Raw genomic sequence first — 25,645 nt, 5'->3', positions numbered from 1 at the left:
GTAGAATTACCTGAAAATCCTATCCGCAAGAAACTTTTCCAGACAGCCTGGCATTAGTGTCAGGACACACCACTGCGCGTTGCAGCTGTATCGCTTTCTATTTATGAGCACTGAGATCTGACTCAGAGGGAATATAAGAGGACTATCAGTTCCCTCCTTGCTACAACTGGAAAATTCATGCATGCAAAGCTATCATAAACCTCTGCAGCACTGCCAGGTTCAGTAACATGCAGAGACAGTACCTTTTTACGTTAACTTCCACGTTGAGTTGTTCCACGTCAATGCTAGTTTATGACTGATAGCATTCTGTGAAATGGGTGGTGGCTTTCCAGACTGCGCTGGCTACAGAAAAGGGAGTCCTCAGCCACAGTAGCTTAATAGCAAACTTTATCTATCTCCCAGGAAAGTGCTCTTTATCTTCCTGAAGATAAAGCTCATCTTAGCTATGCAGCACAATCCAGTCTGTACTTCTTTCACAAACCCTGAAAAGGCTCTGCACCAAATGAAGCTGATCTAAGAAAAGCTCCTCCAGGAACAGGTGGTCTATTTCTTCCTTCTTCCCATGTGGTTTGGGGCCAGCAGACTGCTGCTCTCCCTGATTCTGCCAGAACTGCAGCAAAAGCTGTTCAGTAGCTTTGTGGCTGGCTTGTAAAATTGCAGCTGACCAGCTGAAATACGGATAACGTATCTGCGCAAGCTATGCATTTGTGATTGACACAATGGGGAGCCGTAGTTAACTCATAATGGCTGTGAAAGTGGTGTCAGCTAAGCCAAGCAGAGATGGAGCATGAGGTGGCAGAAGAAGAATCACAGACTTGGTTTGGGTTTGCTCTGTGCGTGTGTGCCTGACTCCACTACCCAAAATCACAGTGGCTTCTGGCTGGTTCCCTACAATGGAAAAATATCTCTCTGTGCAAAGCAAAGTCAGAAAAGAGCAGAGGGTGCCAACTTACAATAGCAAACATTTACTGTAGGAGACATTCCTTCTGTGACAAATCAAGACTTGCGGAGTTTTAAGTGTCAGCTGTCTGTACAGATACGGTTAGAGCCTTTATGCAGTACTTATACTGCTGAATCTTGCTGCATAGGCAAGCTCCAAAATTTTAATTGGGAGTTAATGCTGCTTTTTGCAGATGCAACTGCATAGATTTGGAGGATTCTGCCAGTGGCAGCAAAACTCCTGAGACAGCTCTGTAGCCTAGAAAGAAAGCCTGAGAGACATCTAACAACATCCTATAAAATCCTCATAATCTGATCTCTACTTAACATTTTTGAGTTCTCTGCTTGCCTATATCTAGGGGCTTGGAATCAGTACTGATGTCACTTTTTTGGGATACAAGTCAGTGTTTTTGCTTTAATTTACAGTCATCACTGCTATGGATACTAGTTGCCAGAGAGACACCAGCTGCCCTAGAGAGAAGAGGGAGCAAATGAGGTGTTCAAATAAGTTGCAGTCTGCTCTGCAGCTGCAATGGAGAGTGGCTTGTATTAATACAGTCAGAAGGAAAGTGAAGAAAGGTGATGATTTATGGGTCTGTTTTTTGAAATTTGTCCATACTCTTTGTAAACCAGGCTGTTTTTTTTTTTTTCCTTTCATAGGGTGAAAGGACAGACACTTGTTTTAGAAATTAAGCCAACTAAATTGAATTCCTTGACTATTCCTAACAGAGAGGTAACTGTCTTAGGAAATGGGACTCATAATGGCCAAGAGATTAAAGTCCAGGTTCTGCTAGTTGTTGTCCGTGTGACTTAATGAGATATCCTCACTGCCCCAGCTTTCCTAAAAGAGGAAGCACCAGTGACTCAAATCTTCAGGTTAAAGACTGTGCATATAAAGTAAAAAACTTTCATATCATACTGAGGTGCAAAAATGATTATTGCTTATTTTCTGTCAGGAAAAATTGCAATTCAAGTAAGCACTCATGAGTGTAACGACATCAGCATGAAATTCATACACAATTGGAAAAACAGAAGAATAGCACCATTTTCCCCTTGCGTACCAACAATTATGTTTTCAAGGTGACTTATGTTGGTACAGTTACAAACATTTTACTGAAAAAGACTAGTAGGTACAAGATAGAAGGTGATTATAAACAAGGACTCTTAAGTGAGGTAAGTCTTACTGGAGCAAACAAGTTAATAAGTTCCTGTAGACATTAGCCAAGTTTGGTTAAGTGCCAAGAAATGGGAGGGGAAAAAAAAAAGAAAGAAAAAAGGTAGGAAACATTTAAGACACCAATCAAAGGAACTTCTGACTGTCAGAGAGGAAGAGCAAAATTGTATCAATTGCACTGCATTTTGAGAGCCATTCACCACACAACATAAATTCAGGATTTTTTATAACAATTTTAAAAGAACTTTAAAATCACACACATACTCAAAAAAGATAAACAAAAAAGTGATCCCACAAAATCTAACAACATTAAATGAGAATGAAAATATATTTTAAATAGAATATATATGTTAGATAGAAAACAAACACACTTCCATTTTCTAGTACATGCTGTAAAAGTGGCAAAAATAATCCCCAAACCTCTCAAACTACGTCTTCTTCTGAGAAAACCAAAGTCTCAGTCGAGAGAAGCCAGCGGTTAATTTCTTGGAGTGTGCCTTTGTGTGCATAACAAAAGGAAGAGCACAGAGCTAGAACTACCACTGTAACATACTGAAAAATACAAAGCTTAACAAAAAGTCACTGAAAAGGCATTTTCTATAGAAGAGAAGAAAAAATCCTTCAATCAAGAAGCAGCAAATACATAAGAGGAATGGGCTGAAGGCATAATAGCCTGAAAAAATCTTGCAGCGGTTACAAACACCTACATGTTGTAAGGTGCTGTTTTCTTGTTAGTACTTACTGTCCAAGATACCGTATGCAGCGATGCCTGCAAGAGAAGCTCTCAAGGTTGGGGATATGGGAAAGAAGAATATTCCACGCAGGCTGTTGACAGTGCATTGCACAAAGCAGGTTGGTACAGAGATCATACTTTATTTGAAAAGATTAAAACGGCTTATTGTGGAACACATAACAGGACTTGCTATTTCCTAGCTTATTGTCTTCTTTTTATGTTTGTTATATAAACAAGTAACACTGGCAGTGTAAGTAAGAATAGTCTATTCTAATGTTCAATTACTGAATGTTATTATCATATATTATTCTGTTCCGAACAGAGCAAAGATTCCATAATGAATTAATATCATTTTTACCACTTTAACAGGTTCATGGAAAATTATTTACTATATCTTGGAAGTACAATTTGTTAAGCAGTCTTTTTCCCATCTTAAGGTTTGCAGACCATATTTTTTCACTGGTACAAGTCCACTGTATATATTAAAAGAAGGTGAACGGGGGAAAGTTGTTCTTATTTGCTCCTACTACAGGAGAAAGCCTTTATATAGGACAGCTTACTCAGAAGGCAACTTATTAAAGGAAGTCAACTGAGATAGCTAAGAGGAAAAAGGAAAAAAAAAAGAGGGAGGACAAGGGAAAAAAAAGGAAAAGGAAAAAGAGGGAGAACGAGGGAAAGAAGCTGGAAAAGGTATTAAAAAGAGCTTGATATCAGGATAGCAGTGCTCTTTATTTAATTCTGTATTTCTTTGCTTTGAGGACACTGATGCGTCAGCAGCAAGGGCTGAGAGCTGCCTTTAGAAACAGCCTGACTCCCTGCAGATAACAGCTTAGCAAAGCTGGGCAGGACTAATTTGATGACAGGGATGATAAACCGGTGGTAGATTAGGCTACCCACAGTCCTAAGGAGCTCCAGACCAGAAGGAGGCACTACTAATAGGACTCTGGGGAAATGCTCCTATCTGACTCCAAAACCACAACGCTGAAAGCCCTTCTTCGTTTGTCTCTTAAGGCTGGTCATACTTAAGCTCACTCTAGCCCTCCGCCTTTAAGCATGCTGTGCGCTTAGAGCCCTACGCCAGCACATTCCCCAAGGGGACTCATTCTTCACATGGAAGGGTCATTCCAAAATCAATAAAATAGCTATTCCCCCAGCTCTCAGCCCTGAAGAGAGACCTAGCAGATGCAGCTAAAGGAGCAGACTGCATGTCAAATGCAGTGGTAGCAGCTGCTTTTTCCTGCTTTGTTTTTGAAGAAACAGGCATAGGATGAAGCTGCTTGAGGCAGCAATTGAAACTATGACCCCAGATAGAAGATACAAATCCTGCCTCACCCTGCAGTGATTCAGACCTAAGTATTTCACTTTCCTTAAAAATTTCCTTATTTCTAAGCTGCAGTGGCTGTTGATTTTAAAATATATAAAGACCTTAGAAGCAAGAATTAGAAGCAAAGAGTCTTTTCTTCCTATTTGGTGCCTTAGCTGCTAATTGAGACATTGCTATGTTTTCTTGACTGCTTTCTATCTTTTGTCTATTGACTCCTTAATGATTTATGCCCAGGGGCATATCTGCAGCAGTAGAGGGTGGAGTGCAACTTCCTTCCCTGTGTACCTGTGAATGCTGCAGGGACATGGCAGAAGTGGTTTGAAAGGTCTCTGCTGGAAAGATCACAAAAAAAAGATCTATATGCTGGGTGATTGCTTTAGCCATCTTCTCTTCTGTCTGGGTTTAAAAAAGGTGTAATTCCTTAATTTCTTTATAAAATGAAAGGGTGTATCTCCCTGATCTCCAGGGAGGATTTCCAGCTTTGAATGCAAAGGAGAAGGACCTACTTCTTCAGAGTTCAAATGTGCCTAAGCACACATTTGGATGAAGGCACTCCTTCCTCCCCTGCTTGTGCTGCCTGTCTCCATCACCAGCTGTCCGACTAGTTTCCTAGGTGGGCAACCTAGTTACCTAAGAAAACTTTCAGGTTCCTACTCTGAGGCCAACCGGCTAAAGGCCAGCCATGCTAACGCTCAGCACACAACGTGATTTTTGAGTGCAGCCCTTGATCTATGTGATCAAATAGAGGTCAGATATAAAAAAGCCCAATGACTAAATCACCACAAAGTCTCCATCTCAGCCAAATTAAATGGAATTTCTGCTAGAATTCATATACTGTAGGCTCTTATAAAAGGAGGAAAACCAAAAAGCAGAAATAAAATCAAGAAATCTTGATATTACTGACCAGGACCTTGATCTGATCAAAGACTATGTTTTATGAAGGCAATTAAAGCCTGTTAGTACTAGTCTAATAATATAGGGCAAAGAACAAGGTGGCAGGAGAACTTCCCGGATCTACTATCAGTTTAACCTGAGTTTAGCTGAGCTGAATTTAATTTGAATTAATTTAAGAGCTAATTGCTTTCTATTTCTTTTTCTACACCTGTACCATAAGACAAATGATATTTTCCCTCCTTTAATACAATACTTTAAAATCTACAAATCTACAAATAACAATACTTTCAATCCTGAAATGCCCTCCCTTAAAAAAATTTATGGACTTTTAAAAAGGATCAATTAAGTTTTAATCACAGCACAGTCAAAAAGTTATTACTAAAACTGCTTTATGGGGAATAAAGGAGGGGTGGAAATGAAGTTTCAGAAAGATTAAGTGATTTTCACAATAGCATAAGGTTTTTAACAGATATCTGAAAATGGTGATTTCAATTTACATTAAAACAGTTGAATCTTTGAGACAGAATATTTGTCTTCAAACAAATATCACCAGGAACTAGTCATATCAGAATTATTCAGATCTCTGACATATATTGCTGTTCAAAATCTCTGAAAATACATCCTGATCTTGTTTACAATAAATGAGTAAAGGAAGATGGAAGATTTAGTCAGATTTAAGTCAATGACCCCTTGACCTGTACAACAAAAAGAAAATAGCTTTTTCAGAACTACAGTAGAAACTCTGTGAGCAAAGTTGAATTTACTAAAAGACAAAAAATATCAGAAGTGAAATCTTGCTCATAAAATCACTAGCAAACCTGCTATTAATTTCAGTATGGTTAGGATTTTGTTCCTTCAGTTGAATGCAGCAACATGTGAAAAGAAGAGAAAAAGAACACAAAAGCTATTCCTTTGTGATTAAAGTTAATTTAGGAATGAAAAATCTAAGGCAACATGAGAGCCAGCAAGATGGATACAAGTGAGAGTTCAGGGAATATAAGCACTGGAACAAGTTACAAATAATAAACACTCTTTCATACACACACAAACACACACACACACACACACACACACACACACACACACACACACACACACACACACACACAGAGTCTGTAACCTCAAGAAAGCTTTAATCACCTGTTAAAGGTGTGTATCAGTTTTCACATCTCCAACAAGTTATAGATATAAATATATATGCATATGTATATATGCATTTGTATGTGTTGTATTTGTAGCACACACTGTTTCTTAAATTCCCTGAAGTGTGACTTATTGATTCTGCTTTGCATTTCTTTGTTTGTATACCCATATATACCTCTGTATGTATCTAAGTATATATACATATGCATGTATGCTTATGACTAAACAGGAAACTACTGCTGGACGTGGACTGAGGCAGTGTTTCTAATGAGATATGCTACCACATCCCAGTGTGGCAGCCAGCAGGTGCAGAAGGCAATGGAGCGACTATTACTGCCATACTGGCAAATATGAGGGAGAGAAACAGAGCATTGAATTCACCGAGGCAGTAGACAGGGAGTGAGGGTAGGGGGAAAGAGGAGAGGAAATGTGGAGATGAGGGTTATTATGTATGAGAAATAAAATCCTCTTCTTTCTTCTGTATTTTAACTCTTTTATCAGAGAGAGAAGAAGAAAGAAAGCTTTGCTACCAAACAGTTACCTCAAAAAGAATCACAGCAGCAGCACCGAATCCTGCAATATTGAAGATCACTTGCAGGAGGAGAACTCTGTATACGTATCTGGAGATTGGAAATCTGCCTTTAGACTTTTGGAAAAACTCCAGCAAAAAAAAAGAAGGCGATCACTCAGACTAGAATGCTGATAAAATCTATCTATGACCTGGGGGAATGGAGCTGATTTACTTAAGACTCTTTTCTAACAGGCAAACAAATATATCTATTGACAGAGTTAATAAGGATGGAAAGCTTTAAAGATAACGGGTTCATAAAATCTAGTTTGGTTCTCATTTGCATTCTGCCCATTTTTGCACTTTTAGTGTCTGCAATGACTATTGCTTCATTTTTATTTCTGATCATTTTCTTTCAGGTGTACTGTGCTTTCAGGTTTTGGGTCGTGGATATGACAAATATAATTAATTGTTTTCAACTAGCTATTTCTAGTGGATTAACTGCCACTACAATGGTATAAGACTGATGTGTATTTTTAAATAAATCAAATGAAAAATAATTCTAAGGAGATGTTAGAATAAACTCTTTCAATGTTTCAGCAAAGATTTTTCCACATTGTTGTTAATTTTCTGAGTTACTTACTCTATTCAGATTTCTGTATTGTGCCAGCACCTTAGTATCTTTTTTTTTTTTTATTACTTATTGTTCTGGAGTTGTGCTCTGCAATGTCAGAAGGGGAGATTAAGTTGGATACATGTGAATTTATTCTATTTAAGCTGTTCTGTACTCATAGAAGTGACTGTTTTGCTCTATTCTCTGTAAGAGAATGAGAGAAGGATGACCTGGGTGCACATATCTAATTTGTTTCCTTAACGCTTCTGAGACTTAGCTGTCTGGCTGGGAAAATGTCTCTTCAGCAGAACCTAGCTCCAGTGGAGGAGCAGCCCCTTATTGACCTGCTCCTGCTGCGGGAGCTTCAGCAGTAGAGAGAGTTTCTCTTGCAGAGCTCTGTTTATCCTACAGGGTGACTGACCAGTAGTCAAAATGAGGAAGATCCTGCATGAACATATATGAAGACAGTCATTTCTGAGAAGATTTTCTAACTCAGTCTTTGGTGTTTATTATGGGATAGTCAAAGGATAGCAGTTAACATGTGCTACGTAATAGAAAAAAGCACCATGTGTAATATACATATTCAATGAACGTATTTTGCTTTCTTTAAACGACTAGAACAAAAAATACTTGTTTCAAATTCCTAAAAGCTAGAAATATCACTAGAAATCAGAGGTTAAAAATCTAGCTGCGAACCATTTCTACTTTAAGTCAATCTGAGTGTGTACTTGAAGTGGATTCATGGTTTTATTTCTTGGATGGTGAAGAAGGGGCAAGAATTTGAAGGAGTAGTTGATGGTGGCCAGCTGGCTGCAAAGAGGAAAACATACATAGCACTTTATAAAGTTCACGGCCCTTTATAAAGTGTGAGAACCACTTCAGTCTGTTGTGGGAGCTCTGGTTAATTTGTGAGCCTTCTTGTTATATGCAGGTAGGCTACATGCTGCTGGGGCCTGTGGTTGTTCAGCCCACACGTTGGTTTGAAGCTGAATGGCCTCATGAAGCTCTGGGGTAATTTTGAGGCAGAGCTTCTAATGCCTTTTCCTTGGAAAGGAAAATAGTTTGTGCATGCTCAAATCTCTATGAAAAGAGAATCAGCCCACAGTAAAGGGAGCCAGTCAGGGGATTCACTGCAAAACCGCAACATGGCTCCAAACCAGATTGCTAAAGTAGACATCACTATAACAATGAAGTCACAGGAATAATTAGCCATCCTTGATTTTTTTTTTTTTTTAGTCTCAACAGTAAGATAAGCCAAGAGCTGGTCTGTTTAGCAAGTAACCTCTCATAGCTATATTGCTAATGATGTATTAGCGTATTTAGTGTATCTAAGAGTTATTTCTGTGCTTGTTTGTGGTTCCTAGTGAGCTCTCTATGACACCTGTTATTAACATTCGATACAATACAAGAGGAGAAAGATTATGGTTACAAATCAGAGAAGTACTTTTAAAAATTGAGTTACTTTGCATTTTCAGTGGTCTAATTACGTGCAGCAGTTGTTTTCTAAATTCCAGATAATGTAACAGTAATTGGAAAATGTTGTTTTTCAGGTACGCATGAAACATTTAAAAAAGAAATATTTAGAAATTCCTTACTGTTTAAAGGACGTCTCCCTGCTTTAACTTATTTTTTTGAATGCCGAGCAAGCATTTATTCAGTGTCCATGGTATAAGAATGTAAACAGAAAGTAAAAGATCGCTTAAGAGAACTCATGTGCGATTGACAGATACTGGAATTTGTTTGCAATTCTATGTTATTTAAGATGATAACAAATGAAATGTGTGCATCTGGAAAAGCTGGCTTTGGATGGATGACTTTTACTTGCTGATAAAAGTAAAATGAAATTACATTTCAGCATTTCTGAAACTGGCTTATTATACAGAACTGAACTATAAGTATTTCACTGGGAGAGTTCTAATAGGTTCTCAAAGATTTTTACTTTTTTTTTTAACAAAGAATAAAATATGATAATCTCCCAGGAGATTCCTGGAAAGATACTTTAAATTGTCATTTTGTGCAAGGAAGCAAGACAGAGTTTTACAGAGCTGATGTGTTGATAGTATGATTGCGCTAGCTAGATTTATTTTTCCCTTGGGATTAACATCACTGCTTTATTTAACAGTCACATATAAGGGAAATTGCATAAAGGGATAGGTTTGAGGCAAATGTGGCACAGAATTTAGGTTTGGAATGCCATAATTTACAAAATCTAAGAACAATAGAATTATTTTCACTGCGATTATTACTTAAAATGCAGAGGAAAGAGTTTTTATTTCCTTTACAAATCCTACAGTCTAAGAGCTGTTGTTTTCTGCTAGTGGAGGATAATGTGACTTACCGGACAGTGAGTATAAACTAAGGTGGAAATATCATGCTTGTTTTCATTGCCCAAGGTGAATTAAATGCCCTGTCTTTCCTAGTCTCTCTCCATACACTGTTTCCCAAATGATTTTGGATTCTCATGCATTGAGATATAAAAAAGATATATAAAACTCTACTTTAGACTATGAAGATTCTAGGAGAATTGGTCTCAAAATGTTTACTCACTTAGGGGGTTTTGACTATTATCAATTTGTCAAAACAAAAACTTTTCTTCAGAATATAATTTTTGCTAACGCTTTCTCAGGAATATTTTTGGTAGATGTTGATTAAATATTCAAGGAAAACCATAGCTTCTGTTACATCAACTGACCTTACTGGAGGGGGAGGGTTCTGAAAGATTTCAAATTTGTCCTCATAAAAATGGGAACATTTTTGATATCAGAAAATTTTGCAGAGGGTGAGAAATCGTTCCAACCATCAATTTATGATACCTTCAATAGCTGCAAGATTTTTCATACTTTGTCAAGCCTGAAGGACAGGTGTACACTGTGGCATGCTCTCAGGATGGGAGATATGTCAAGAGCATCACGTCTTCCTCCTAAGCCGTACAACTGGATTACTTTCTACAGGAAAGCAAGGGTGGGAAGAGGGTGTTTCACTCTGATATGGATATAGCCTGAGTGATTATTAATTTCCATCAGGAGACACTCCAACTACTGTAGCTCTAGTAAAAGCCATGCGGAGGAGTACCATGCTTCCCAATTGCCTCTACATTTTTTAAACAAGGGTACTTAGAAGCATCTACCTCAAAGACCTGTACCTGTGGCATCCAGATGTACAAGGCTTCTGAGATATCTTATGAAAATTTCAGTCCTCTCACCGGTCCTGTACTAGTCACCTGTTCTAACAGTAAGATCATGGAGAAATCTTCATGGTTTCAATCTCAGACATCATTATTTTTACTCAGAACAGCCTCAACACACTCTCTTAACCACTACTCTCTTACTTCTCTTTTTCCTTCCATATCTACTGTTCCCTTTCTTAATCCTCTAAACCCATTTCATTTTTTGCCTCGTTTGTTTTGGTGGCAAGCTCATACCCTTTCCCTTTCCCAGAATTAGTAAAAGTAATGGGAATCTGGTAGCTCCAGCAACATCCTAACAACTTAGTGAGCTAACCAAATAATACTACCCATGTCACTTTTCCTGTTCTTCTCCCTCACTTACTGTTTGTTGTTTTCTGTGCATTTTCCTATTTTAAGGCAAAAAAAAAAAAGAATTTCAAGTGTTCTATATGGGGCCTAGCATTTTAATCCAACAACAATTACCACATAAGTGGAATTGCTGGAATAAAGACCTGTGAGAAGAGTGGGAGAAAAGAATGAATGCAATTTTTTTTCTGGTACTCTACTGCTCTGAGACAGAGGAAAGAATACCAGTGCTGAGATAGCTAGGGCCAGATAAGGAACTGGAAGCCTTAGCATTTCAAGTGTTCAAGTCTCCAGGCTTGCCCAGAGTAAAGATTGCAGAATGGAGGCAGTCTGCTGATACAAAGGGCATTATTTTGTTTGTTAAAGCTATTTTATAACATAGATGTGTCCTACTGTGTTATTAAAATGGGTTCAGATTTGAAGAATCATGGACTTACTGTATTACTTGTTATACAGAATTAATTTCCAAGCCTACAAGTGTATACTTGATTAAGAGCACTACAGTTACTTTCATGGAGAGATGGTACAGCATATACTACATGCCTGACATTTCCTGGAGACTGCTTTCTTAATGTCACATGCATTTCATACCAGCCTAACTGTGTTCATTAGTTTAGAGTTACTCCTGGTTTCCCCAGCAGCAGTGAAATTCCAAATTAAAAATGTCTGCAGGATCCAGATCACTGATGCTTTCAGGTGAAACATCTGTCCGATTAATGAGCATGTATTAAAATCCCATGAATTTGGTTGTAGCAATGGTGTTCTGCATATTTTTTCTGGACCTTTGACTGCAGGCTTCTTGTAGTTGACTGTGTAAATGCCTCATCTAGGAGAACAGGCATTACATCCTTCAACTGTGTTCAGCTCCGTGTACTTCCAGCTTCACTTTCCTCCCTGCCCTGGTTCTCATGCCTTCTGGAAATGACTCTGGATGCAGGGGTAGTGCGACAGCACTGCCACCAGCTGATGCCACTCGGAACCATTAGTGCTCCTCAGTAGGCCACTTCCAGAGGTTAGCACTGGCCCCACCTCGAGCCAACACACATCCTGTACTTCTATTTAATAGGGCTCCATGCTGTGCCTCACTTATAACATGTTTGTACCTTACCAGTGGGGAATCACTGTTCTTGAGAGTTCCCTAATGGTTGGCCACAGTCTAAATATGACCATTAAGCTATCAAGATCAATATAATCTATACCAATCATGCTATAATGCCATAAAAAGCAGCATAATAAACAAAACCACAGAATGATATAGAAAATAACTAATACCAAACTGAACACAGCACACTAAAATCATTCCTGTGGTAGCTAGAGGAGAAAATCGCTTAGATATAGCAAAACAAGGAAGGCTTGTTAGATAAATAATATAGTGAAGGCAATTTTTAAGCCCTCTGTCTTTCGACTTGTAAAGAAAAAGCTTTCCAAGCAGAATGATCCCAAAAGGATAACTAAGGAAAGGTTATAGAAACTGTTTTTTCTAAGGGCAAAAGGATACTTTACAAATATGGGCCTTCCTGGTCCTCTGTCATCAGCGCTCTGCCTTTTAGCTTGCATGTTTGAAAGCTGTTGCTAATCCCTGCATAATAAGCACCACATTCTCTGTAATGGTGGTAGATAACTGCTACCTTGCATCATAAGTCTGAAGGTATATTTCCATTGTAAATACAGAGTATTAAAAAGAGTATTTGAATGCCGTTCCCGCAGCTCGACTAACACTCTGTCGCTGTCATTTTAGCATCCTAATTACATCAGCATTGTCCTTTGTGACTCATACTGAAGATTTCCAATCAAAATATCTCTGATGAGGGAAGCAGCATCATGGCAATCAAGCAGCAGAACAACATCTCTAAATAATCCTGGCTTGCTCAACATCCCAACTACACTAAAGAACTGAGATCTGAACAGCTAAACATGTCAGGAAAGTATACATCACTCTGTGCACTGCTCTGGCTTAGATAGCTACTGAGGAGCAATTAAATATTGCTGAGAATTGCCAGAGTGCAGTGTACCTCACCCCTGGAATCCCATAATCCTGAATTATGATAAAAAAAAGTCAAAACAGTATCATTTATGCCTGTTAGTATCTTCCCTGCATGCTTGCATGGCATATGCAGACATGAATTCACACAAACAAATTCATATACTATAGACTTATCAGGTACTTCTTCACCAGCTATTTTTTATTCAAATGCATGGGAAGCCTAAACTATCAATTGCCTTAGGGTCCTAGGTGCCAGAGCATTGTGGATGTTGGTACAGAAAGCAATGCCTGTGTAAACGCTAGCAACTCTAAACTGTCCCCACTGCTACAACATGAAGAAAGCTGAACAAGGAGTTTATTTTGTGATAGTGTGAAATTTCTAAAACTTCTGCTCTGTTTAGGGAAAGATCTGCTGAAATGAAAAAGCAACCAACAACCCTTTTCTGGAGCTATTTCTGCTAAAAGCATCTCTCTCCTTATTTCATCCAACTAAAAAAATGCCAGGTTGCTTATAGATCTGGATCTGATCCTGAGGACTGTTTGTACTGATAGGATGCTGATCTGCAGCAAGCCTTCCCAAATGCACACATACTCTCCATTCACATTCTAGCCTCCTTCAAAAAACTTCTCGTGATTCTTAAACTTAATATTTAATCAAGATATCAGTTTTTAACATTGTTCCCAAAGGACTGCTGGCTGCTACAGCATAAGTTTGGAAATGCTGATGTCTCTAGAGCTTGGTTAAACAGAGTGGTTGTCTGGCCAAACTATAAACAAGCCTCTTTTTCGGAATATCTGTGGAAAATATAATGACTATGCTGGTATTTAATTTTGCTATGAACAAAAGATTTATCTCATATAAATAAAATCCTCCCTCTAGACCAAAAGGAAGATGTTTACCTCAGTGTACACTTATTTATGCAGTTAAAATATCATTTCATCCCCTTACATAGAAAAGCATGCTTTAGACTAACATAAAAGAAAAGTTATGATGACAGTTTTTGTGAAGAGTGACCAACTAGGAGGATACTCCAAAATTCAGTGTGGATGACATTTATACCTGGTTTGCTTGGGTTGTGGGACATGTGACAGTGACACTGGCAAGTCAAATCTTCTATCTGGATTAGTTTTCTCAAACGTGAAATGGAGCTACAGATGCTCTCCTTCGTAAAGCACTCTGAAATGTGCTAATGAAAGCACGTGGAGAAATAATCACATAACTAAGATTTTGATTCCCTTGTACGGGCTGAATTCTATGTTAAGTGGGTAATCAAGCTCTGTGGCTGCTTTGGGTTTGCAGGTCAGGACAAATCAGATCCAGCAGACTGAAGAAATAAGAAGTGAAATCTGATCCATCAAACTACTTCTTAATATCAGCTTCATGTCATGTATGAGAAGTAGGTTATACTTATTGCAGAAGAAATTCTGATTTGTTCCACTGTTAGGTCTGTATCAACAGATTAATGTACCCAACCTTCAGCATGACTTAGGGAGGACTGCTTGTGTGGATGCCCTTGTACACAGCTCAGAGCAGAGCTGTCTCGCTTCTTGAGTATGGCCAGAGTGGTTGCACACCTACTGCATTTAACAGAGTAGATACAATTTGTCATTCACTGAGATGATTTTCTCAGATCTCACATAGCATAGGTGTGACAGTCCTTATGAACAATAGTTCATTAGCAATTCTATTAATTTGCTCAAAAGGTTACAATTTGGCCAACATAAGGAGCATATGAGTAATACATTGCGTAGCCCCTGTGAGTAAGGCTTAGCCATCTAAAAGATTGCCATACATTTTCTTTGATGGACACTAAGCTCTTCAGGTTCGTTAAATAAACCTGTATCCTGGCATGACTTGCACACATGGAAGATAGGGTTCTTAGTTTCAAGATGATGTAAAGAATGGATAAATGGAACTGATGGATACAGAGGAAGAACAGGGTAGGTAAATAAACTCTGAGCTGATACACAGCACAGCTTTGTTTTTTACATTTGCTCTCCCTATATATACTGTATGTTTAGGACCTTTTTGAAAAGACAATAAACATGCTATAAAAAAGCAAATGTTATGTAAGGATATATTTGTCAAAAGAAAATGACCCAATCTTTCATTCTATTTTCTACGATATAGGAGTAGACAGTATCAACAGTCTCTGTTCATCCCTTCCTTCCTTTCTTTCTTTGAGGTGATGCAATTGCTTTTTAGCCAGCATGGATCTCAACACCCCCTCTAGCCTCGACTGTGATACACTTAAGCATTCGCAAAAAATATGCTTATGGAGCTGTGTGTCATACATTACCTCCTTGCTACGTGTTACTCCATTGTGTTATGCCACCATGACATGTTGCTATTAATACAGAATAATAATGAAATATTTTATAGAGAATTGTTAAGTTCTGGTGATGATGGACTCTTCTATCCCCCAGGTAAGAGCTGCCCCAGCTTCCTTAGTCCTTTTCTCTCAGCTACCTCACGTTATTTCTTCAAATCCTGATTTCTAATTCAGAGCTATTTTGTTATGACATATGAGTTACAGCAGTGATCACAGGTGGCTTTGAAACTGGCCATTACAAATTTGTAAGAACGTATTCTTCATAGATTCCTAATATTGTTTTATAAACTTAGCCATAATGACAATAAGGAGGAGGAGGAAGCGCCTAATTTCCATTTGCTTCCAGAAACCCTTCTATGCTGGAGCTTTAAAAAGGAAGAGCTAAGAAAAAAATATGTTGTGACAATCAGTAGATTAAATATTAAAGGTTAACACCAAGTGTTTGTCTTCTTTTTTTTGCAGAAACTCGTACATAGAATTAGCTTTTCAAAACTTCTTATTACTATTTTCAAACTGTGTTTTGCACAGTATTTTATAACTGTTTTACAGGTAATATTAGCAAACTTCTGATTTTTAGGCTAGAAATTAAATGAATGTAATGAATTTTAATGGGACTCCTCCACACATAAAAATTGTCAGACCTTACAATTTGGATCTCGTAATGATGTCCACATTAAAAAATCCTTTTTTATTACATCCTAATGGTTCAGGTATAATTTAAACTATGGCTCTAAATCTTAACTTACTCATATAATCCTTCCTTGAAAAATGTAAATACGGAATTTAGCTTGTAGAATATGATGCACATTTCTGCATGGTTCAAAATTTAAAAAGTGAGCTCAATGGAATGCATTAGAGTCCTATTTGTAGTAGAGCTAAAGGTACAATTTTCAAAAGCACTTGTCACCTGTATACTTTAGAAAGCTACCACCATTTTAAAAACTAACTTGGTATTTTAATTGACACTTTCCTCTCCAGAAAGTTAGATAGTTGTATAATCTTATTCTAATACTAAAGGAGAGAGAGAGAGAGAGAGAGAGAGAGAGAGAGAGAGAGAGACATCTCAGTAAATAATTCAGCTCACCATGAGGTAAATATCTAAAGCAGTGAATGCTTCTTTCTCTTTACTGAGGGTACTTCTTTCGTGTTGGGTTGTAGTTGTTAATCCTCTTTTGGAGGTAGATGAATGAAACAAGGTCAGTCCTTTCTGGCTTGGAAGGTCGGGGAGAAAATGAGCAGCTAGCTATAACATTCATCTGGAAAACAGGAGAATCAAATTTAAATCCCTTCTGTTTTTGATTTGGTTTCTGATCTCCTAGACAAAAGACCTAACAACTAAGGAGGCATTCAGAAATGAAGGTCTCTGTGTCCCATGGTGAAGCTTAAATACTTTATTACTAAAGCAGAACTGGAACCTGATCAAACCACTGTGGTTGTGGAGAGAAACATCCTCCCTCTGTGATGCATCCCAGAATATAGCTGCTGCATATGAGAGTCTGGGGAAGGTGCAAATCTCGGCCACAAACAAAATAATTTTTAACCTGATCTTGCAAAATCTGAGTACTTTAAGCTACACGGCTTCTTATGCTATGTCAAAAATGTATCCTCGCCCCCTTCTCTGTGCTGAGTTGTGTGAAGCTTGGCATGCTACGAAAATGTTGATGGGGTGCAAGTAGGCAGGCAGCACAGGGAAAACGCATTTTGGTTTGAGAATCCTGTCAAAATAAGGTGATGCACTTGGGCTTTAGACAGCTCTGTCACAATCAAAGGCTAAGTGGCTTTTTCAGAGCTCAAGAACCAAAACGTGAACTTTTACATTGAAGACTTCACGGACAGAAGCCTGAACGCAGATGTCTCCAGACACGTGGAAGCTTATGTGGCAGCTGAGAGTTGGTAGCATCTCATAGGTGCTTAAATATTTAGATTTAAGAGCATGAAGTAGGTGCCTGAGTCCCTTTGCAGTTCTAGATTTAAAAGCACTCATTTTCAATGAGACTTTGACTCCTTGGCTATATATGAAAAGTTTCCAGAAAGCCTGTATGTCAAATATTTTCCAGTTATGTAGGAGTCTAAAGATTCAGCTATTGTGCTAGAGGAATTTTCTAATATTTCTGGACATTGTTGTTCAGTGATTAACATTAATGTCTTCAAAAACCTGCCCTCTGCCTCCTTTCTGTTTGCTTTTGAAAAAGGGATTTTAGCAATTGCTATGTAAGCTGCTTTTAAAAACTATCCTCCCATTTCTCTAGAAAACTGTAAAGTTTTCAGTGGTCCAAACAGTGCCTTAATTTTCATAAGAGCAGGTTTACTTAAAATGGTATGGAGAAGAAATAAAGAATAAGGAGAATGGAAATGTCAGTCTTTTAGGGCTTTGATGTGTTTGAAAACTGACTTCAGTTAAACCCCCATATTTGTTAATCTCTGTCTTAATAAAACTGCTGTAGGTGTTATCTGCTATTTGTGCCATAAAACATGAAGAAATAGCATGATTATTTTCAAATTTGTATTTAGATTTTTCTCATCATACTTGCATGAGAAAACTGCTTGAATATGTTCACTATTAAAATAAGCAAATAGTTTTAAAGGAAAAAAAGAAATTAACTCACTTCTTAATGATGCTTCTAATTTAGACTATGCATGAGATGTGTCATGAGAGAGATGCTGCAAAGAAAGATTGTTCTGTGACTAATATACAAAACTGAGAATCAGCAGAGTTTGATTCTATTTTCATATCTTCAGCTAACTTGCTGTATGACCTTAACCAAAGTCTTTAATTATTCTGCTCCACAGTTTATCTATAAAGTGGAAATAATGACAATCAACTTGCTGAGAGGTTATGAGGATTAATTATTTAGTATTTATATCTCCAGATAGAATAGATAGAAATACAGAGTATGATGAATGATTAACATTATTTTGCTATTACCAAGCTCCAAGATTGTAGCCTGGCTATTTTATTCTACCGTATCTTCACTTCTTATAGTCTTGTATCTATCTGACAAACATCCTGGCTGAAGTGTATTGAGTAACCACTGTAAAGTCCTTCTCTTGGCTCTTAAATCTCATTAATGCACAAAATACTCTCAGAAGCAGCAGAGAACAATAAAGTGCAGGTCTACCTCTGCTGCTTGCACCTGCCAGTGCCACAGGAAGATGAATAATGGATATCTTCCAGATAACATATATTTATCACAATCTAATGGTTTTGAACCAAACCAAACCAAATCTATCGGACCAATCAAACAAAAAAGCAGTCTAGAACTTATTTATTGCAGTCTTTGAATGCAGGTCCTGGAGACTGAAAAAAGACTACATAGCTTCTCCTTTTGATGGGAGCTGGGGATTATGCCCACAGGCAACAGACAAGAGTTCTTTTGAAGATGATGGGCTCCTGAAGCACTGATCTGACCCACACTGCTGCTGAATCTGGCTACCTCAGGCAGCATATTATGCAAACTGCTCAGTCTCTCAAGCAGTAGTTAAAAGAAAAAGGCCGTAGGTATGCCCAAGAGGTGTGCCAAATGCACTCTAATTGATGCTTGATGAATTGTGCAAAGAAATTAGAGAGTAATATTCATGATGTACATGTACTGTCATTTTGAATCAACAAGCAATTACCTATAAATGTATTTAAAAATTTCCTACATAGTTCTATTTAAGATACAGTGTTAAACGGTCTTTTTAATTCAAACATTGTTGCCATTCTAGGCTATACTTGATGAATTATTATTTTAAAGTGGAGTGTGCTGACAAAGATCTTCAACTTCTTTAAACGCCTGATACATTGAACGTGTTGAACTCTTCACCCTGTTTATTTGTTAACACAAACTGGAAGAAGGTGGCAAGTATCCTTTCTGATAATCAGAAGTAATGGAGGCACTGAGTGGATGATTGCTGTACCTGCAACCACCTCCTAAGAGGAGTCTTGCGTGCCAACAGTTGTTGCTCATTATGGCCACAGCACTCAGAAAAACCTGGGATAGCTCGCAACTTAGCTGTGATCTGTTTCCATGTATGTACTAGGAAAAATGATTTTAACTGTAGGGCTGAGGCAGAGTTTGGGGGAACCTATAAAGCAGTCATGCAAGTACTGCAGCGTGTGGAGGAAAAAAAGAGAACGTAAAGCTTTCTTCATTCTTTCCAAGCAATGTATCCAACAGATTTATCAGTGCTATTTTTCTATCTGAGGTCGACGCTACTACGAAATGGTTATGTCAACCTCATGGCTTAATACGAAATTTTCATAAATATATGCAGTCCGTGCCTTCACGAACAAAGAGGCTCCCTGTGAAAGGAAGATTAATTGCATAAGCCTTGGGAGACCATTCCCCATAGTCTTTAACCTAGAGGTAATAGTCATGATTTAGTCTATGCTCTTGCAGTGATGCTACATGCAAAAATTACACAATGTGAAAGAAGCAGTCCCTAAAGTATTCTTGAAGCTTGCTAAAATCCCAATGTAATAAGTTACCTAAAATGATCATTTTGTCTCCCCACTTTCTGTGAACTCTGTTTCTGAGTGCAGTAGTATAAACACAGCCAATCCTGAACATCTTAACCCATAGAAATTCCATTTAGGAAAGATTTCCCACCCTCAGCTTGATTCTCTCCTGATACTTTATATATCTGCATCACATTTAGAATTGGAAATTTGTTTCTGAATAACCCTATACAGTGCCTTGTTATGAAGGGTGTGTTACACCCGCGAGTGCCTGTGAAGGCTTGTATTTTTCGGTCTTGGGGAGCAAATGAAAACCCCTGTAGCTCTATAACATATGAAAGTACAAAGCCAGGAGTACCTCTGAAGCAGCTTGGTTCTTTTATGACTGCTGCTCTGAGAAAGAATCATACATTAGTTAGCCAGAAAAATTCACACAAAATTTGACTATCTTCCTTACCTAAAGATAGAAAAAAATGAGTGTTTTGAGGGCAGCTAACTCCCTTACAGAGCCTTATTCCAACTTGTAACAGCAAGAAAAACCTGATCTGCCAATCTAAAACAAATGCAAACTCCTCCAAACAATAATCTTAAAAGACAGGACCAAGTTTTCTGATAAGGATGTTGGTCTTAGTTAATCACCTTACGAAACCTTACTTTGACCTATCAAGAAATAAGACAGGCAGATAAATCTGACAATTGAAAACTCTTAGGTAAATCCTACCCTATATTTACTTCCTGAGAATAAAACCTCCACAGTGGTGGTCCCCAATGTGAAAAATACAGCCTAGCGTAAGGTCTTTTTGTGCATTAAAGAGAAAAAGGAATCCACATGGAGAAAAATTTAATACCATTATAAAAAGGCTTCTTTCAGAGAATTAGGAAATTTTCTTACTCTACATTTAATCTCTGCCCTATGAGTTTTGCATGGATGTACTGTCATCAGAAGTAATTGTGAAATGACGTGATATCAGAAATGTTTTACACTTAGTCTATGTTCGAACAGAACCTTATAATTTTATCTGGTATAATCAAGGTTCAGGGCAGTGGGCAGACACAGTTTGTTTCTACATGTCTTCTCCACCTTCTTTCTAAGTGAAGACCTAAAGGACGGTATCATTAGATACTTTACAGATTACCAGGAGTTCTGTATTGGTCAACTGCCAACACTAGCCCAGGATCTAAACTCCATCATACAAATCAGCTGTTGCAAATACAAAACAAAGAAAACCTAAAAAATAAAATCTACCCTCATTAAGCACACATCCAAAAATATTTCATAAAGTTTTGTAGTAAAGAAAATATCAGAATAAAATGCTTAAGAGGGTAGGGAACAAATATTACAGTTTATATATCTGGTTAAAAGGACAATTTCATCTTTGTCACTTAAAGTGATATTAGTTAGTAACACAGGCATCATTATAAGTAAGTTTTACAGTCATGAAGAAAAACGATGTATTTTAGGGATGGAATCACAATCGCTGATAAACATACTCCAAGAAAATTAAATGTTTGTTAATGTGAACATTCTTAAACTCACTGATATGGAGAAGAGAAAAACCACAATTTCAAGTTATTGAATGACAACTTTAGACTAATCACTGCCCCTGAGAAGTGAAAAGGACAAGTCTGAACCACGTAATAAATAAAAATGCAAGTGTGTCGAGTAAATTAAGCATGCAAAGGAAAAGAAAAAAAGCTATTTCTGACTTCAGCTATGTCTGACACGTCAATTACATCTACAGTCCTGAATACACATTAGCAATCTATCAGATTAATCTGAGTAAGGGTCAGATATGATTTGAAGCAACAGAAGGAAGCAATTCAATTAGAAAGCCAAAAAAGTTCAACATATTTAGCTCTTTTTTGCATCCTGTTCAGTCCAACTTTGCTATGCGTTCCTACACCTCTCTCATTCTGACTCCATGAAAAACAAACAAAAATGCAAAACATAGTCTTTTTTTTACAGCACTTTATAGTCTTTTCTTCGTTACCTAGCCATTTTGAAGCTATGGGATATTTCACTTGTTGTTTAGGTCTTTTCAGACTTAAACAGAAGAGCTTCTTGTTTTGTAAAGGTTACAAATTGGAAAATGTTTATATTTATGCATTTCATACACATTAAAAGATTTCTCTTAGGTCACTGTCACTGACTATTCCAGTAAACCAGTGTAGTAAACTATTTCAGCCTCAGTGTTGCTGTTGATGAGCTGCTGGTTTTCTCATGATTATGCCGTATTCCCTCGCAATGCTGAGGTCAAACCCTCTGTCAGCATTCCCAGCTTGCTGTGGTGTAAGGCAAGGATTTCCCCTTAGTGTTATAGCTTGCGTTAAAACAGTCCGTTTGGTCTGCTAAGGATATAGCCAGGCCTGCACCAAATACACAGTAGGTTTCAGAGCAGAGCCCCAGGAGGTAATAAACATGTTGCATATTTTTAACTCCAAGCAGTGGAAGAACTCTTGCATTAGAGTATTTATTAGAGAGATTCTTCTAAGGCCAAAATCATACTAGAGGAAAACACACTAACTTAAGATAGAATTAATAGCTGGTTGCTACAGTGAGATACCCCAGTTAGTGACTCTCATGGATACTCTTGAGTAGTTTCTTACAGAAAGTATTAAAAATACTCTGCAGCACAAAATCTCTGAACTCTCTATACTTGCAGACAGCATTTATTTCAAATCCCTCTCCTTCAACAGACATTTCTCTCAGTGCCTCTGTTTACCCCCAGGGATATCAAGAGTGTGCGGGTGTCTTTGTTCTCTTTCGCTCCATCTCATATCACATCAGCTCTCAGTCACCCACATTCTCACTCTGTTTGATCATGCCTAGAAATTGTACTCATTAACTCAGCGAAAACAACAGTTTACAAAGGTATCAGTAGTGCACTGTGCATAGGCCAAGGTCAGCTTGCTTGACATATGGGTTTGTTCAGGTGTTTTTTCCTTTCTTCCTGTTAAAGTGAGTTTGTGGATGGGGTTAACAAACTTAATACTCTCAGAGATCATAAATGGAATAATCAATCAGAGGCATATTCTGCTCCATTTGTGAAACTGGGTTTTCACACTGGGTTTTTAAGACTTTTTTCTTTTATAGACTTAAATTTATTTATTTATTTATTTATTTATTTATTTGGAAATGTTAGATAACATGTAGGTAAAAGACATGGTATTAGAGCATATTACATTTTCTGAGAAGTATTGAAATATATGCAGTTAGTGCCTGCACCATAACACATATGTAGAAAAGATTAAGGTTAAGACTACAAATGAAACTTATATTTTCCTGATGACTGCCCCATTATTATAATCTATATTACTATACAACACCAGAACAATTGTCACACATTTTAATTTTCACAGAACATTAATCATTAACAGGTTTTGGGGAGAGGTGGATTTTTTTTACCACACACACAGAAGATTTAGAGTGTGTGGAGTCTTAAATACTTCATTGTATACAATATTTTTGTTATGAATGCCATTAATTTGGTGGAATTTGCCTTACATTTCTCTGTTAAGGGTGATGACTTGCTGATGTAATAAGCAAAGGAGGAAGACTACTCCAAAACTGAGATGCTTCAGGTGATGAGAGTAGCTCAAACTTACTTAGTGTTTTGCAAGAAAGATATGTGCACAAAACTATCATCTCCTTTACAAAGGCATAAAGGTTTAGCTGGCTGATGGACCACTTAGTTATAATTTTTATGATAATACAGAAATTATATGTCTTTTGGTAGGTTCCTGGACCCTAACAGAATAGAAAATCACTTGCGTTTGCATTATGAACATTCACAAGCAGGTGGAAAATTTACTGCTTGGAATATTTTGTCTGAGTCAAGATACAATAAACGAGTGCAGCGAAAGATAAGAAGAAAGATAAGAAGAAAGACGAAGATATTAGCAAAAAGACCATATATTTAATTAGGCATACGTAAACTGCATTAGAAAACTTAAAATAAATCTGCATAAGCTGTCCTGTTTGCTGTGGAAGGCACAGCAAAGTGCTTCTTTCCAAGTAGTGGTTAAGGGAAGGAAGAGAAAAGAATCAATTTACGGATTGGTTTTGGGAATCCACTGCAGGACTAAGGAGGTACCTAGAAGAACTTCAGAGATGTTTGCCCAGGTAGCCACAGTGTGGAAAAAGATGGACATGTTACAAGGTAGACGCGCAAAGTTCGAAATGCAAAGTTTGACTTTGATGTGGTAGGAAATAGGGCAAGAAGGTAGAGCTTCATAAGAGAAGCAAGTAAGGTATAACAACTGACTTGGCTATTTTAGCAGCTGTATTTTATATGAATAGAAGAGTGCAGTGATAGGATTGGTAAAAATGGTAATAAAAGATAAAAAAAACTCAGAGGAGCAGATAATGAAGCTCAGATAAGGGCTTTAACAACAGTGACAGGAAAACATAATTTAAAACACTTTGGAGGAAGAAGTGTAATGGTCTTATCACAGCAACAGAGGCAAGACAAAAGAAGGAAGTGAAGATTTTGATTAGTGGGCTAAGTGTTCACTTTTTTTGCACAAGGTTTGGGTTGACCCCGCAGATACCATCTTACGGCAACCCAGTCTGCAGGTGAGAAGGACTGGGCCATGTGGGTAAGAGAAACAGAGTATTCCTGTGCCCACACACTGAGCTAGTGTTTTCACTATTGCTCCCCAACTAATTCCCTTTCCTTTTCAATGTGCTTCACAACTGTCCCATTTAGCAAATATTTCCCAGCATGGTCTTAGAGCTTTCCCAGCTAATTTCTGTTTGCTCAGTAGTGCTTGCTGAATCCACTGAATGGTCCAAGTTCTTTAAATCTAATTACATCATTTATCAGGTTAGTGCTTTTTAAGCAGGCAACTAACTTTGTGCATAGTCTCTAAGGTTTCAGAACTTGGGAGGACACTAGCCTGTCTACCATGGAGGCCAGCATTGTCTCTTTTCCCTTCCGCTCTGTGGAGGCGTTCTCACCTTGCCCCTTTAATGAAGGAACATCCTCTGCACGGCTTCACAGGATGCGTCGTCTTTGAGCACAGGTGAGGAAAGAGCTTTTTGAAGTGCTTTTATGCTCAAGGAGTAGAAGTTAAAAGACACAATGCCAGTCCCAAGGGTCCTGCTTGAATGAATTATTTCTCAGTAATTGCATTGCCCCTAAGTTAAATCATTTCCTCACCCACTTTTCCATCAGTTTTCTGCATCAGATCAAATGTACATTATTTAAATGCAAATAGCCCTAAAATTACCCTAGCATGCTACAATCCTTTACCAAACAGAAAGTTTCCATCCCGGATTGCGTTTCACAAATCACCTTTCCATCCTGCAACTACTCACTTCTCTTCACTTTAAACATTAATCTCTGAGGTGAAATCATTTTAAACACTCTTTGAAATAAATCCTGCACAGGAGTTAAGTGTAATTTCCTCTGCTTAGAACTCGTGTGTCTCATATGCACTTCTACAGGCAGCAGAGTGGCCACTTTTTTGTGAGTCCTCTCTGTAGAATTATGCTTTTTCTTTCACTGGTAGGCTGACTGCAACCCAAATCTCAGGGTAATCTTTATCATTATTAATACTTTCTTGTGGAAGACGGAGAATGGGAGAATACAGTTCTCAATGTCAATGACTTAAGAACTAGAAAAAGATTTAGGCATTTACAGATTAAATGCTGCAATGCCTAATTCTTACACACTGCCTAGAAGTGTGCCTCCTTGAGCGGAGTTTTCAATGTAAAGTCAGGTGTCTACATTCCTTTGAATGAATGGGAAAGCCTGGAGGCTAGGAGAGGAATTTACCTGTCAGTAGCTGAAACACTTTGATGCTTAAACCAGCAAATAGAAAGTGCTGAGGAGGGTGGATTTGCAATTCTGTTTCTTTTAGAAGTGCCTGTCTTAGGCAGGTAGCTAGTCATTGCTCTAAAACTAGAATACAGAGCCTGAAGCTTACCTTCTGAACTTGGTTACCAAATTAGATTTTGACTGTTCTTTATTTCCTATTGCAAGAAAGACGCATGGCTATCTGAGTAGAGCACTCAACTAGTAT

The 25,645-nt window shown here is 37.8% G+C and overlaps 1 protein-coding gene across 5 annotated transcripts in view; it reads right to left on the bottom strand.

The window, feature by feature from the left end:
- The window catches only part of FUT9 (fucosyltransferase 9), a 112,230-nt gene that overhangs the window by 18,456 nt on the left and 68,129 nt on the right, over positions 1-25,645 (bottom strand). For 2 of the 5 annotated variants that reach the window (XM_068937829.1, XM_068937828.1), the window contains exon 1: positions 243-405. The exons of 1 other annotated variant lie outside the window; for it this stretch is intronic. The gene's annotated coding sequence lies outside the window, so the exon portion shown is untranslated. Of the gene's footprint in view, positions 1-10; positions 406-16,261; positions 16,434-25,645 lie in introns of those variants that run through there. 2 more of the 5 variants (XM_068937826.1, XM_068937827.1) reach the window with 2 other exon arrangements.

Source organism: Struthio camelus, chromosome 3 (genome assembly GCF_040807025.1).
Source record: "Struthio camelus isolate bStrCam1 chromosome 3, bStrCam1.hap1, whole genome shotgun sequence".
Classification (NCBI taxonomy): domain Eukaryota; kingdom Metazoa; phylum Chordata; class Aves; order Struthioniformes; family Struthionidae; genus Struthio; species Struthio camelus.
The sequence above is the reverse complement of the archived record's forward strand: the minus strand, read 5'-3'. Positions and strand labels throughout refer to the sequence as shown.